The sequence below is a fragment of the Triturus cristatus genome, chromosome 10 (assembly GCF_964204655.1).
Source record: "Triturus cristatus chromosome 10, aTriCri1.1, whole genome shotgun sequence".
Classification (NCBI taxonomy): Eukaryota; Metazoa; Chordata; class Amphibia; order Caudata; family Salamandridae; genus Triturus; species Triturus cristatus.
The window spans coordinates 1,047,158,626-1,047,172,788 of record NC_140593.1 but is presented as its reverse complement, the minus strand read 5'-3'; positions in this window follow the sequence as shown (position 1 = coordinate 1,047,172,788).

The window sequence follows — 14,163 nt, the reverse complement described above, 5'->3', positions numbered from 1 at the left end:
TCTCCCACCAAAACCCATGACGCTTTCCTGGTTACCACCAAAACCCAAAGGATTCTACAAATGCACACATTGCAATATGTGCCCCTTGGCGAAAAACGGTATTAAGGAATTTAGCTACAACACCTCCACCGTACATACAATTAAGTACTTTATGAATTGTGATTCCAAATATACAGTCTATTGTGTACAATGTTCATGTAATCTAATTTACATTGGTAGCACTATTCGTGCCCTCAAAGAGAGAATCCAGGAACACATTAGGGCCATCCGCAAAAACGACCATAGTTACCCATTAGCAGTACATTTCAATACTTCTCATCCGGGAAGTTCCCTTCTAAATGTCAAATTTCATGGGATAACTCAGGCATACAATCACCCCGGAGGGGGGGATCGGACATCTGCCCTCAGAAAATTAGAGGCGCAATGGATTATTCGCCTGCGGGCCGTAGAACAGGGTATCACTTTTGATAGGGAGTTACAAGTTTTCCTAAAAGATTAAATGCTGTACTATGGTTGTTGCAACTGTAACCGCGTACGCATTTGTCATAGGTATTGAAAAGCTATATGATGTATGGTACTTCTGACCCTCACAGTTTTTCTCTCATCTCCCGTCTCATCTCTCTCAAGGCTAATATGCACTCTCTCTCTGATTATACTTACATTTTTTCATGGAGAAATATTGCCTTTCTAGGACATGATTACTACAGCATAACCGAATCACAGTGTGTCCGAAACATACTTTCTTGTGATAAAAATCTAGTATATGCTTTATTACATTTGGTGCGCTATACAGCCCACCACCTCCATCCGCTTACAGTAGGCTCGGATCATTGCAGCCGGAATTGGGAATAGTATGCGTGTGCCCCAACGGTGCTATTTACCCTACTCCAATATGGCGGCTTTGTTTACACGCAGTCCTATTTTCCATGTCTAACACAGGAAGTCCACCTAGGCACGGAGTCCTTCTACTCTGTCTGATTCTGCACTAAATAAAGGTTGCAGCACTCTATGGAGACCGCTCTGATGGACGACGCTCACACGACTCGCTAAAACTTTTTGGATTTGGAAGTAAGTGAACTTTTGAGGGTCGGCGGACTTCTTCGATAACGTGACAATAACTGATTGATTTCTGCTCTCACTACAATGCCGCCATAACTTTTGGGTGTGTGATACTATTTTCTTTATACAGGCACCTACCACAGTGCTTCCCGCTAGAACTATCTGCCACTGGGCCAAGTTAAGTATGTCATTGTGTCAGACTCTCATGTTCCCCTGTATGACTGTACGGTTTTTGAAAAATTATGACTGGAATCAGTGAGGTTAGAACCTCTAATGCAGACTCTGAGCACTCTATACAGTGAGACTACCTTGCTTTCTACTTCTTTTCTGCTAGACTCGCATGTCCACAATACTTTGTGACCTTTGGTATACCGTTTTCATGTAGGAAGAACATGTAGGTGAATGCCAATGTTTATTCCTCATCTGGCTACTTAAATTTACTGAGAAAGAAGCAGCGATTGACTGGGGCTGTTCGGATGGCTGGCTACTACCTCTAAACATCGGAAAGTAAGTTTTACTATTGAGGAATGGACAGTTAGACAATCTGGGGGAATGGCGATAAATTGGCCCCCTTCTCATTAGGTCAAAAAACTTTTCTGGATTTACCGTCCCAGAAATTTTATTATGGTTTACGACGGGAAATTAACCATGGGAATAAGCGTGAGCTCAAGACGCTATTGTGCGAGATTCTCTAGCAGAGATTTCCCGATTTTTCTTTGGATAAATACTTCTTTGATTAATGGGTTGGATGTTTCGATAGATTTGGAAGGCTCAGTGCTAGCATATTACACTTCCGTTTCAGACAACCGGTTGCAAGGGCCTGTAAAACATCGTCGAATGTTCCACGGTAACAGCTCCTATTGACTGCATTAGGCATTTGATGCTGGATTACAGCAGCCATTAGTAAGTTGACTCACACATCTATACTTTGCGAAATGAGCTTTGACTAGAGGTTGTGGTTTCATGTATTCTTGGCACAACCTCCTATACCCACATACTGGTGGTGGCATTTAGAATTGCCGAGCACTTGTTCTGTCTACTGGGATTTATCAGCCACAGGCATGGACTGTTCTTTTTCATTGTTACTTCTAGGTGTCTGTCCTAGACTACAGAACCCAGGAAATAGAAAAGCCTAGGGTCATTACTCCCGTTCGTCAGACTCCGATACTCCTGGGCTAGAAAATATTCGTACCTGTTTCAACAACTATTTCACATGAAAGGTAATGATTTACTGACTCTCCATGTTTTGATACTTTGCTCTGACATTAAGTGATAATACATGACTTGGCTTCTGAGCTCTGTTCGATAGGTGGTCATATATCCATAACAAAACCAAGGGATGCAGTTCCTCTGGGGGAAGGGGGGGTTAAGAAAAAGGGGGGGAGAGCGATTAGTCTCTATAGAATGCCCTCACACACCTAGCAAGGTGTCATGCTTCATCATAGGGCTGTGCTCCTCGTCGGGCCGGCGCTGCAATGCCCGACGGGCTCCCGCGAAGGGGCTCTTTTTCGGAGATCTTTTATAGAGACAGCCGTATTGGTGCGTGGGGGTAGGTGCAACAAGTGTAGTGAGTGATGGTGTAGTGAGTTAAAATAGGTATGGTATTGCCAGACAATGAACCATTTTATTCTGATGGTATACCAGCCTAGGTAAAAACAAGTGACCCCAAGGGATTATAATGATCCCTAGGGAAATCAGAAGGTCGACACGTTCCGCTTTGGTAATCCATCCTTGCCAGTTGAGCACTTTGTGAATCACATTATAGCAATTGGCATTCATGGTGTGAGCACATTATCACGTATTGTGGTAACCCTTATAGTATTAGGCACGATCCTCTTCTGAGATCTCCTATGTGAGCACATTGATTTGGCTATCACAATAGATGCACGGTTCCCTACAGGAGCGCACCAGCACCTAATTTTTAAATGCTGTAAAGTTTTATGTGTCTGTGTTGTCCTCTCTTTTTCTTCTAGGTACCGCAACAGCGGGTCCACTCCTCTTAGGGACCCAATGGCTTTGTCTGGTGATGTACTTATAATTTTTGAATCACCAATTATGTAGTAGAGTTTATTATATTTTTTGGAGCACTTTCTCACTTGGTCCTGATGAATTGCCACCGACTCGTAAGGGCATAGAGCAAGAAACATGTCGACCTTCTGATTTCCCTAGGGATCATTATAATCCCTTGGGGTCACTTGTTTTTACCTAGGCTGGTATACCATCAGAATAAAATGGTTCATTGTCTGGCAATACCATACCTATTTTAACTCACTACACAATCACTCACTACACTTGTTGCACCTACCCCCACGCACCAATACGGCTGTCTCTATAAAAGATCTCCGAAAAAGAGCCCCTTCGCGGGAGCCCGTCGGGCATTGCAGCGCCGGCCCGACGAGGAGCACAGCCCTATGATGAAGCATGACACCTTGCTAGGTGTGTGAGGGCATTCTATAGAGACTAATCGCTCTCCCCCCTTTTTCTTAACCCCCCCTTCCCCCAGAGGAACTGCATCCCTTGGTTTTGTTCTCTATTCCTTGGAGCACGGTGCAGGACCTCATTAAAAAGCTCTTGGTTCCTCCCTTTTTTGAAGCAGGTCATATATCCATATCATGACATTGCTCCCCGTAGACAGATGTTTCTTATGTGGGATAGTCCCCTGGGACGTGTTAAGTGTAGACACAACTTGCTCCTTTTATGTTTACTTTTGCGTGTCTGTTATAGACCACGGAATGGCGATATCGAGTTAACAGAAAACGTTATCGGCGCTTATTATCATTCGTCAGAGGAACATACCTTGGGACTAGGAAAACATTGTAAACATTTTTACAATTCAACTATTTTCAAAGGTAACGCCAACAGAGGTTGGATTCACCTACTGTCTATCTAGGACATTTGGGTTGGATTTTTGCACGATGAAACATGACTGTTGCACTTTTCTATTCTTAATGATAGATCTTTATTCTTTTTCCGTATCACCATGACTAATATTTACTTTTTCACAACTGGCATGCAGCACTATTTTGGGCTATCTTCCTGCTTTTGGTTCCTTACCATTGGGGTTATGTATAAGGATAATAAATGAGCTAACGAGTGATTGCACACACAAACGTTCTTGGACCGAATCTCTTGTTGGGATATTTTCTCTTCACATATTGCATAACAAAATGAATAATGAACATATGTTTATTCGGAGAACAACTTTGTTTTTGTTTTTACTTACCGGTCAACATAAAGTTTTCTTGTAATGATTACATTCACAGCCTTGAAAAAGTTACATCTCGTAACGAAACACGTGTCGGCTGTTCTGGATCACCGTTTTGATGAAACTTCGACATCTGATTCTTCTTACTTTGTGGGGAATTGGCGCATTGTAAAGGGACTGATTGTGTGTACCGTAACCATAATATTGTGTTACTTATAACAGTTGGTGGAACTTTGCAGTGAAACATAACAATTTTGTGTACATAATGAACTGTTTGAATACAACAATGCAACCAGGAGAATAGGTCCTTTTTTGAATTGTATAGATTTTTTTTATCAGATATACATTAAATTCCATGATTCATTACGAAGAACACATGTTGGGACATTATTGCTTTCTCTGATTCATCAAAAAAAAAAAGTGTATTACTCTTCACTTTTTGGGGGACAGTCAAGACTTCTTGTTGTAACACTATGTAATCATGTCATATCTCTCATTACGTTTATAGATACTGTGACTAAGAGTGCCGGGGTAGTACCTAGTTAGAATATATCTGCAGAAGAGGTTTGCCTTTTACACACCAGGAAGACAGCTGCGTTCGTCTGCTCAGCTGTTGGTTCAGACCCCCAGGTTTAATCGCCAAAGACTTGGGGGGAACTCCTTTGTGCGCAAAGCTGGCCTTGCCTGGAATTTATTGCCCTTGGCTCTTCGGGCTACCCAGGACCCTCTTTTGTTTAAGAAAAAACTAAAAACACTGCTTTTTTAGTCTGGATTGGAGTGCACTTCTTCTTTCTTTTCTCCTAAGCTAGCGCCGGGACACTTTTGAGTAGCCATGCGCTGTACAAATTAAATATAACATAACATAGGCACGAGGGAAAGCTTTTCCCACTTTGTATGTGTGCTGCACAGTGCAGCACACAGGCAAAGTCAGAAAAGGAAGGAGAAATGAAAGCATTTCTCATTCTTTGCGCCTAGTTTAAAAGGGCGCCGTTTTCTCACGCTAAACCCAACTTACTGTGTTTAGTAAATTGGGTTTAGCATGACAAACCTTGGATGGTTGCATGGGAACGCCCATGCGCCACCCTTGGCGTGCCCCCATAACGCAAAGTAATGTTAAGCAGTGCTATGCACTGCTTCACATTACTTTTACGTTATTTCTAGCTCTAAACTTTAGCGCTGAAAAGTAAATTAGAAAACTTTTGTGAACACAAACACAGCGCAAAAGCTTCGTAAATCTCCCCTCAGTGCTTTATATGTATACTTCCTGCACAATGGGGGCATATTTACTAGGAGTTAACACCACCGGAGCGACACTTTTTCTGACGTTCTGGTGGCGTTGAGTCCTTCACCTTATTTACAAGGTGGCGTTAAGCCACTTAATGTGGCTTAACGCCGCCTTGTAAATAATGCCCCTATTCATACAGGATTTAGCATGAAAGGGGGGTGCAAAGTGTGTTGCAGTGGGAGTTCCGCAGCAACACCCATTGCTTTTTGACGTAGCCCCATATTTACAAGGAATGGGGCAGCGCCAAAAATATTGCCAGGGAATTCCTGGTCTTAAGCAGGAGATACGAGGGAAAATCTTTTATTTCTTCTCGTATTTTGCTCTTTCCAAAACAGCAAATCGCCTGTAAAGATTGTTTATGTGCAGGAAGGTGTCCCTTACTGCACATAAACAATCACCCCCTGCAGCACAGGCACCCTTGCAACATGGTGCAAGCTTGCCTGCTCTGGCGCCAGGCAGCCAATTTAGCCCCAGCGCTAGGAGAAACGCAGGGGTGTGCCACATTCTTGTAAATACGGTTCATCCCTGCATTTTGAAACTGACGGAGCCTGGCATCACCAATATTGGAGTAACACTGCGCTCCGCCAGTTTCTTGTAAATATGCCCCATGATGTTTAAATCCAGTTTAACTAAATGACTATTGAGAAAACGTACAGCCCAAAGTTTCTTGCACTTATATATTATTGTATATTTCACACTGATTTTAGTATTTTCTTTATTTCTCCTCCTGCGTATTAACTTCCAGTTGTATTTATGTAGTATGTCATATCCCTCACAAGGCAGAAACTCACTCATGTTGGATGCATAGCATGCAACCCCATACATTTAGGACGATGAGAAAGAATTAAGTTTGAAATAAAAAAAAATTGTTTGCTTCTCCTATTTAAACAATGTACGTGCCGAACATCCACATTCAGAGAAACTCGCGATGGGCTTACTGACATAGCGTCACTTCCTGCCTCTGCGTATGCCCACGAGGTCAAACTGTGATATCACTTGAGGAAGCTTCCAACCAAAGCCACAGCTCTGAGAGAGAATACTAGAGTAAAAGTGAGAGAGAGGCCCAGTGAGAAACACAGGTGAAGAGAGTCGAAGTAAAGGACGGCATAGAAGAGAGGAGACCGAGCGAGATACAAACGAATGGAGAGAAGGACAGAGAGGAACAGACGTGGAAATAATATGAAGCGGCAAACAGACGTAATGAAAGAGAGAGGAGGGCGAACAAGACAGAGGTAGCAAGAGAATGATAGATACAGAGGGAGAGATGGAACAAGACATACACAAACATCAGGAAGGGAGTTTTAGCCATAGAAAAAAAGGAAGACCAAGGCAGAATGAGTGTCCTGAGTGAGAAAAACAGAGTAAAAGACAGATATCAACCTAAAGAAAACAAGAGAGGAGACTGTAGTAAGTGTGTATTTAATGTAATTCATTTATAATGGTTGTTGTTGCTTTAAGATGTGGAATTCATGTGAGTGTTCTGTGTGACTTAGTATGATTCTGGAATGTCGGTGTGTGACATCCAGATGAAGACTTGGTTGCGAATAGAGCACGTCGTGGGTCTGCTGTACTTGGATTAAACCTCTTAACATTTTTACGTCTTCCTGTGTTCCTGGAGTCCTTTATGATCTTTACTGCTGGAAGACACATACTACATATTTTGGCGACGAGGATGGGATTCATTTGGCAAGAACGCTGTCGATTTAAGGAAGCGTTTAACCGATTTTCACACCCAAATTGACAAAGAAGAGGAAAAGAGACCCACCGACCGATGCATCCTGTGTGTTTTGGCATTTAATGCAACTTGGCACTTGTGAGTACGATTATTTCACTCACCCGTCTTTTCAATTCAACGGCTTACTTCGTGCCGGTTGGTTGATTGGGCATGATTTGAATTGCTCCCTGGATTCTGTGCGCATGCTGCTGCGTGGTCTGCGCTGGTATTCTAATTCCAGCTGATTGTTCGAAAGCCTGCTTTCCTGCTTCACGTCGAACGTCAGTGACACGGCAACGCGTGATTACATCATCACGTTTGGGCGGCCATTTTGTTGGATTGGGATAGTTTGTATTGGAAAGCATTGGAGCCACGTCATACTTTTCGATCGTTTGAACACACCATAAAATTGAAGGAGCAGGTCTGTCCCGTCATTCAAAAGGTACGTCCTGTCCCACTCTCGGTTAGAGATGATCTCAAGAAACATCTTGATGAGCTGTGTTCCCAAGATATTATTTGTCCTGTGGAGTCGTCTGAGTGGGTTTCGGCTGCGGTTGTGGCACGTAAGCCCTCTGGCGATATTCGTCTGTGTGCGGATTTGAGGGTTCTCAATCGCAACATTGTGGTTGATGCGCATCCTTTACCTAAAATTCATGACATGCTTGCAAAGTTGGGTCGCAGTAAATTTTTTTCTACTATTGATTTGCGCTCCGCGTATCACCAGATTCCGTTGTCAGTTAAATCTCAGCCTTTAACTACTTTTGTTACTCCTTTTGGGGTTTATATGTATAAGAGACTTCCATTTGGGTTAGCTTCAGCTGCTAGTATATTCCAGAGGTTGATGGATACAATTTTTGGTAACTGTCCTGGTATTCAGGCGTTCCAGGATGATATATTAGTGCATTCTGAGTCTTTAGAGCAACATTACATTTTAATTGAAAAGGTGTTTAAGGGGTTACAAACACATGGCATGACTGTCAACATGAAGAAGTGTAATTTTCTTGCTCAAAATGTGGATTACTTGGGTCACAATCTATCTAGTGAGGGTATCAAGCCTAAAAATTAATTATTAGATGCTATAAAAAATGCACCAGCTCCTGCTGATAAGGATTCCTTACGAGCATTTCTTGGGTTAAGTGAGTATTATGCTCGTTTTGTACAAGGGTATGCTCTCGTTGTGCAACCCCTTAGGAGTTTGTTAAAAAAACATGCAAAGTTTGACTGGTCTTCAGATGTTGATGAAGCCTTCACATCAGTTAAAAGATTAATTCTCAATGCACCTGCTATTAAACCATTCACATATGGAGTTCAAAGTATCATAACTGTTGATGCTAGTGCAAAAGGTCTTGGAGCTGTTTTGAGTCAGATTGTGAATGGTCAAGAGTCCACGATAGCTTTTGCTTCGCGTACGTTGACCTCTGCTGAACTCAACTATAGCACCATTGAGCGTGAGGCATTGGCTTGTACTTGGTCAGTGGAAAAGTTTCGCATGTACATTTGGGGAACTAGGTTTCAGCTTTTTACTGATCATAAACCGTTAATGTACATGCTTGGTGACAGTTCTTCCAACAAAGCATCTTCACGGTTGGTGAGGTTGTTAGCTAAACTTCAGGAGTTTAACTTTGAGATCAAATATATTCCTGGGGGCAAAAATGTTAGGGCCGATTGTCTCTCACGCATTCCTCTTCCTCACTGTCAAACAAACATTGATTCTGAGGATGAGCTTGAATGTGTCTTTTTAGTTGAAGATGTTATTCAAAGTTACAAAATCACACAGGAGGATTGGATAAAAAGTTTTGAGTGTGATGATTGCTTGCAGAATGTTAAAAAGTTTTTAGTTAAGGGTTGGCCTTCGGACAGGAGTCTTTCTGTGGAGGAAAGACATTTTTCACAAATTGCTTCTGAATTGTCCTTTTCTAGTGATATTTTGTTACGACAAGATAAATTTGTTTCTCCTAGGGGTATTCGGGACAAGATTATTCTGCTTGCACATGAGGGACATCCTGGTATCACTGCTACAGTTAACAAAATTAAGCAAATGTACTGGTGGCCTGGTATTGAAATCAAGTAAAAACTCATATTAATCAATGTCCTCAATGTCTTTGTTCTGACAAACATTGGAAGTCTGCAAATTCTCCCCTGTGTCCTGTTCAATGGCCTTCTGCAGCGTGGAAGAAAATTGGGTTAGATTATTCTGGTCCATTTTCTATTTTCAATTCAGATAAAAAGTATCTTATTGTCGCTGTTGATTATTTTTCGAAGTGGATTTATTTTTCTTTTGTTAAAAATGCGGATTCTGGTACGGCCATTTTATTTTTGCAACGATTGTTTTACACTGAAGGAACACCTGATGATGTGGTTACGGATAATGGTTCTCATTTTACTGCTAATGATTTTAACTTGTTCTTAAAAAACTTTGATGTTAAGCATACATTAGCTCCTTTGTACAGCCCAGCTACTAATGGTCTGGTTGAGCGTGCTAACAGGGTCTTGAAAGATGCTGTACAAACAGCTGCTAGTAATGGTTTAAACATTCCTTCTTTCTTGTTTCAGAGAGTATGGAACTATAATACCACACCACACACTACCACTGGTGTTTCACCATTCATGTTGTTGAGAGGTCGCATACCTACCTCTAAACTTAATCCGTCATGGTTATTGGAGAAAACTTCTAATGTTCCACTTGATGTAAACAAAATCAGAGAGAATGTAATTAAGAAACAAGAGAACTATAAGCATGATTATGATAAACGTATGCATGTTACTGATCAACCTTTATATCCTGGTGATTGGGTCTTGATTCGGAAACCAATTAGAGTTTCTAAAGGCAATTCTAAATTTTCATCTCCTGTGCAGGTTCTAAAAGTTTCTCGTATGTGTGTTCTTTTGCAAGATCGGGGCTGGTGGAATAGAAATGCTCTGATTAAAATAACCTGTAAACAAGCTGACATTATTCGTAGTAATAAGCTTAACACTCAGGTGACTGAAAATTTGAATTCTGATTGGTTTGGTGTTTGTGACGATATTGGTACTCGTTCACGGGCTCTTTCATCTCCTGGAGATTCAGGTCCATCGGATAGAGGTGATTCTAATTTCACTTTATCTCATCAAATCTCTCCTTCTTCTTCACCTCAAAAAGGAGAAGGTGATGGTAGTGGTGTAAGGTCAGTTCCTGGCTTTTCTGTTAGTTCAAGGGTTAGGTCAGCTCCTCTTCGTTTCCGTGATTATGTTATGACTTAGTGTTATAGAGATGTTTTACTGTCATCCATACAGTGTTCTATGCTATCTGTATTAGAGTCGCGTGAGTTCACGCGACTCATGTATTGTGTTTGTCTGCATTCTAGATCGATGTCTTTCACTCGTGGAGATTCCGATAAACGTCACTCTGGACGTTGGTTTCTCCATGGTTGGATGGCTCCGGTCGTGGGTGTTTTACTTGAGCAATAAACCACGTTTCCAACTTCATACATTGTCCTGTATTCAACAACTTGGCGACGAGCGGGATTTCTTCCGGCACCCACCGCCATCCAGAGCCATTTCCAATGAATTTCACCGCATCATAGCAGTTGACCGCTTCTTCCACTCACCTCATTCAACTCTTCTGTTCAAGCGACTCTGCTCTACTTCGTCCTTCATGTCCTCAAACTTCCAAAAAGGTCGTATTTCTTTGACTTTCTAAAATTATTACTCTGCGGTTTGATTTCAACTGACTCCTCGCGCTGTGGCTGTTAACCCCGCCTCCTGGCACGCCTTTCGTTACGCAACGAAACAAGGCCAACTGCCTCTAGAGATCACATACAGCCGTAACCTTGGAGACAGCCTCTTTCTCAAACGCCTTTTCTCCTGCCTACCGCGTTGGACACGCTTCTACAAACGAGGCTGTCTTTCCACAGCGATAGGCACGCTTTCTCAATTGAAATGTGTTTAACCAAGGGAAGTGCTTTCAGCTTTGGACACGCTTCTACAAACGAGGCTGTCTTTCCACAGCGATAGGCACGCTGTCACAATAACAGCTGTTTCCTGTCTTCTGTATTGTGCACGTTTCTATCACCACATCATTAAGTCTCTCACGACGTTTTCAGCCTTCATTTTTTTTTAAAGTGTAATTTTGCAGTGATAGGCACACTTTCTTCATCGCCTATCTCTACAATATGTACATTCTCATATGCATGTAAAACTTTGCATTTCGCATTCACCGTTCTGCACGCTCTTTGATTTTTGAATCTTTATTGCAATTATTTTTGCAATTTGCTCAGTATTAATTTGTATTTTTGTTTTTTTTTATTTATTTTTTTTTTTATTTTTTTTTTTCCTTTTTCTCTGTCATGGCTTCATCCCAACAATTCCAAACACCAGCTCCATTTTTACAAACTCCTGGAAAACCATCTTTGGCATGGCGCAATTGGCTTAAGGGTTTTGAAAACTATTTGGTGGCCATTGATGCGGTCAAATATCCTCCTGCCCGCAAGGTTGCCATCCTATATGGTTGTCTTGGAGTCGCTGCTCAACAGGTTTTTGAGAATCTTCCAGTTATTCCTCCTCCTTCAGATTCAGGTGATGGTTGGGACACATACCAAGAAGCCCTGTGTCGCTTAACTAAGCAATATGATGATGAACCAAGTATTGTTTTGGAGCGGCATAATTTCTTCAAGCGTAAGCAGAGTATTGATGAAAGTGTGGAAGACTATATTGCTCAACTCAGAATTCTCGCTTCCACTTGTGATTTTGGTCAAAGTACAGATACTTCAATTAGAGACCAATTCATTTTTTCTTGTTCGTCTAAAAAAATACAAGAACGTTTATTAAGTTGCAAAAACCCCACTCTTGCTGAAATAGTGGTTATTGCTAAAGGTATTGAACGTGCAACAATATCTTCAAGAATTTTACAAGAGAGTCAAGCTGCTCAAGTTAGCGTACACACGGTTGATGGAGAGGCTCCATCTGCTTCATGCTCTGTGAATCTCGTCAGTAAGCCTTTTAGACAATCATTCAGGAAAATCACCATTTGTTATAGGTGTGGGTCAAGAAATCATCTGGGAAACTCTCCTAGTTGTCCTGCATCTGGAAAAAAATGTTCCTTGTGCAAAAAAATTGGTCATTTTCCATCTGTTTGTAGAGGCGGAAAAAGGTTCACCAGAGTGAATAACCTTGAACTTGATGAGAATCTGGAGTGGTGTTCCAATAGACTCAACGATGTTTCACTGTCTATTGAATGTGATTCTATTGATTGTTCTAAAATTAAGGGTCCATTGTGTGAATTAATTGTTGGTGCTATTCCTTTGCAGGTCAAAGCTGACTCTGGTTCACCTATCACTATTTTGTCAGATATTACTTTTCATTCAAATTGGGGTAGTAGTGTGTCTCTTTTTGTATCTGACGTCAATCCCAAAGCTTACGGCGAAAAAGATATTGACATGTTAGGGTACTTCCATTCTAAGATTGAATGCCTTGGTAGAAAAACTTTTACTAAGGTGTATGTCGCCCTCAAAGGCAGAAATATCTTGGGTTGGTTGGATCAAGCAAAAATGGGTCTAATGCTCAAACCCGGGTCAGATCAACCCATCACCTTGGGTGATATCCCGGATGATTATTACTTTAATCTTGAAGCTGAAAACATTCAGGTTTCTGAATTATCTGTCTCTACTCATAAAGTTGATCATATACTTGATCGTTTCCCAAACGTTTTTCAAAATAAAATTGGTACAGTTTTGGGTTTCAAGCATGAAATCCGTCTCAAACCCAATGCCCAACCAGTCGTTCATAAAGTCCGTTCACTCCCTTTGAGTGCGAGGGATGATTTAAAAAAAATGTTGAAAAATTTGTGTGATGAGGGGGTTATTACACCTTGTAATTCATCTGAATGGGTTTCTCCCATAGTTTTAGTCCGCAAAAAGTCTGGCGAGATCAGATTATGTGCTGACTTGCGCTCATTAAACAACAATATCATCGTCGACTGTCATCCCTTACCCAAGATCCACGATCTACTCGCTAATCTGGGTGGGTCTAAGTTCTTTTCTCTTTTGGATCTTAAGTCAGCTTACCATCAAATTCCCTTGTCTCCAAAGTCTCAAGAATTAACAACTTTTGTCACACCATTTGGGGCCTACAAATATTTGAGGCTTCCCTTTGGCCTAGCCTCAGCTGCTAGCATTTTTCAGAAATTAATGGATAATCTTTTTTGTGACATTCCTGGGGTACAAGCTTATCAGGATGACATTTTGATTTTTGCCAACAATATTTCGGAACATGACATGATTCTCTCTAGAGTGTTAGAAGTTTTGGAGAAAACTGGGATGACAGTTAGGCATGATAAATGCAAATTTGCTGTTCAAGAATTGGACTATTTGGGTCATACACTTTCCCCTAATGGTATTAAACCCAAGTTTTCCTTGATAAAAGCTATTAGGGATGCCGCCCCTCCCAAAGATAGGGATGCACTTCGTTCATTCCTTGGTCTGGCAGAGTACTATGCCAGATTCGTTCATGGCTATGCCCAAATTGTTGAACCTTTAAGGAATCTTTTGAGAAAGGGCGTGAAATTTGTTTGGTCACATGACCTACAAATAGTTTTTGAGCATGTTAAGAAACTTATTGAGGATTCACCAGCTCTACGTCCCTTTTCTGATGGTTCAAAATGTTTTATTACTGTAGATGCTAGTCTTACTGGTTTAGGGGCTGTCTTGGGACAATGGGTAGATGGTGTTGAACACACTGTTGCCTTTGCTTCTAGAACTCTTTTGCCAGCCGAGACTAGATACAGTACGATTGAAAGAGAGGCTTTAGCCTGCGTTTGGGCCATACAGAAATTTAAACCATACATTTGGGGTCGTGAGTTTGAAATCTTCACGGATCATAAACCGCTCATGCACATGCTTTCAAGCAGCACTTCGAACAGAGCCT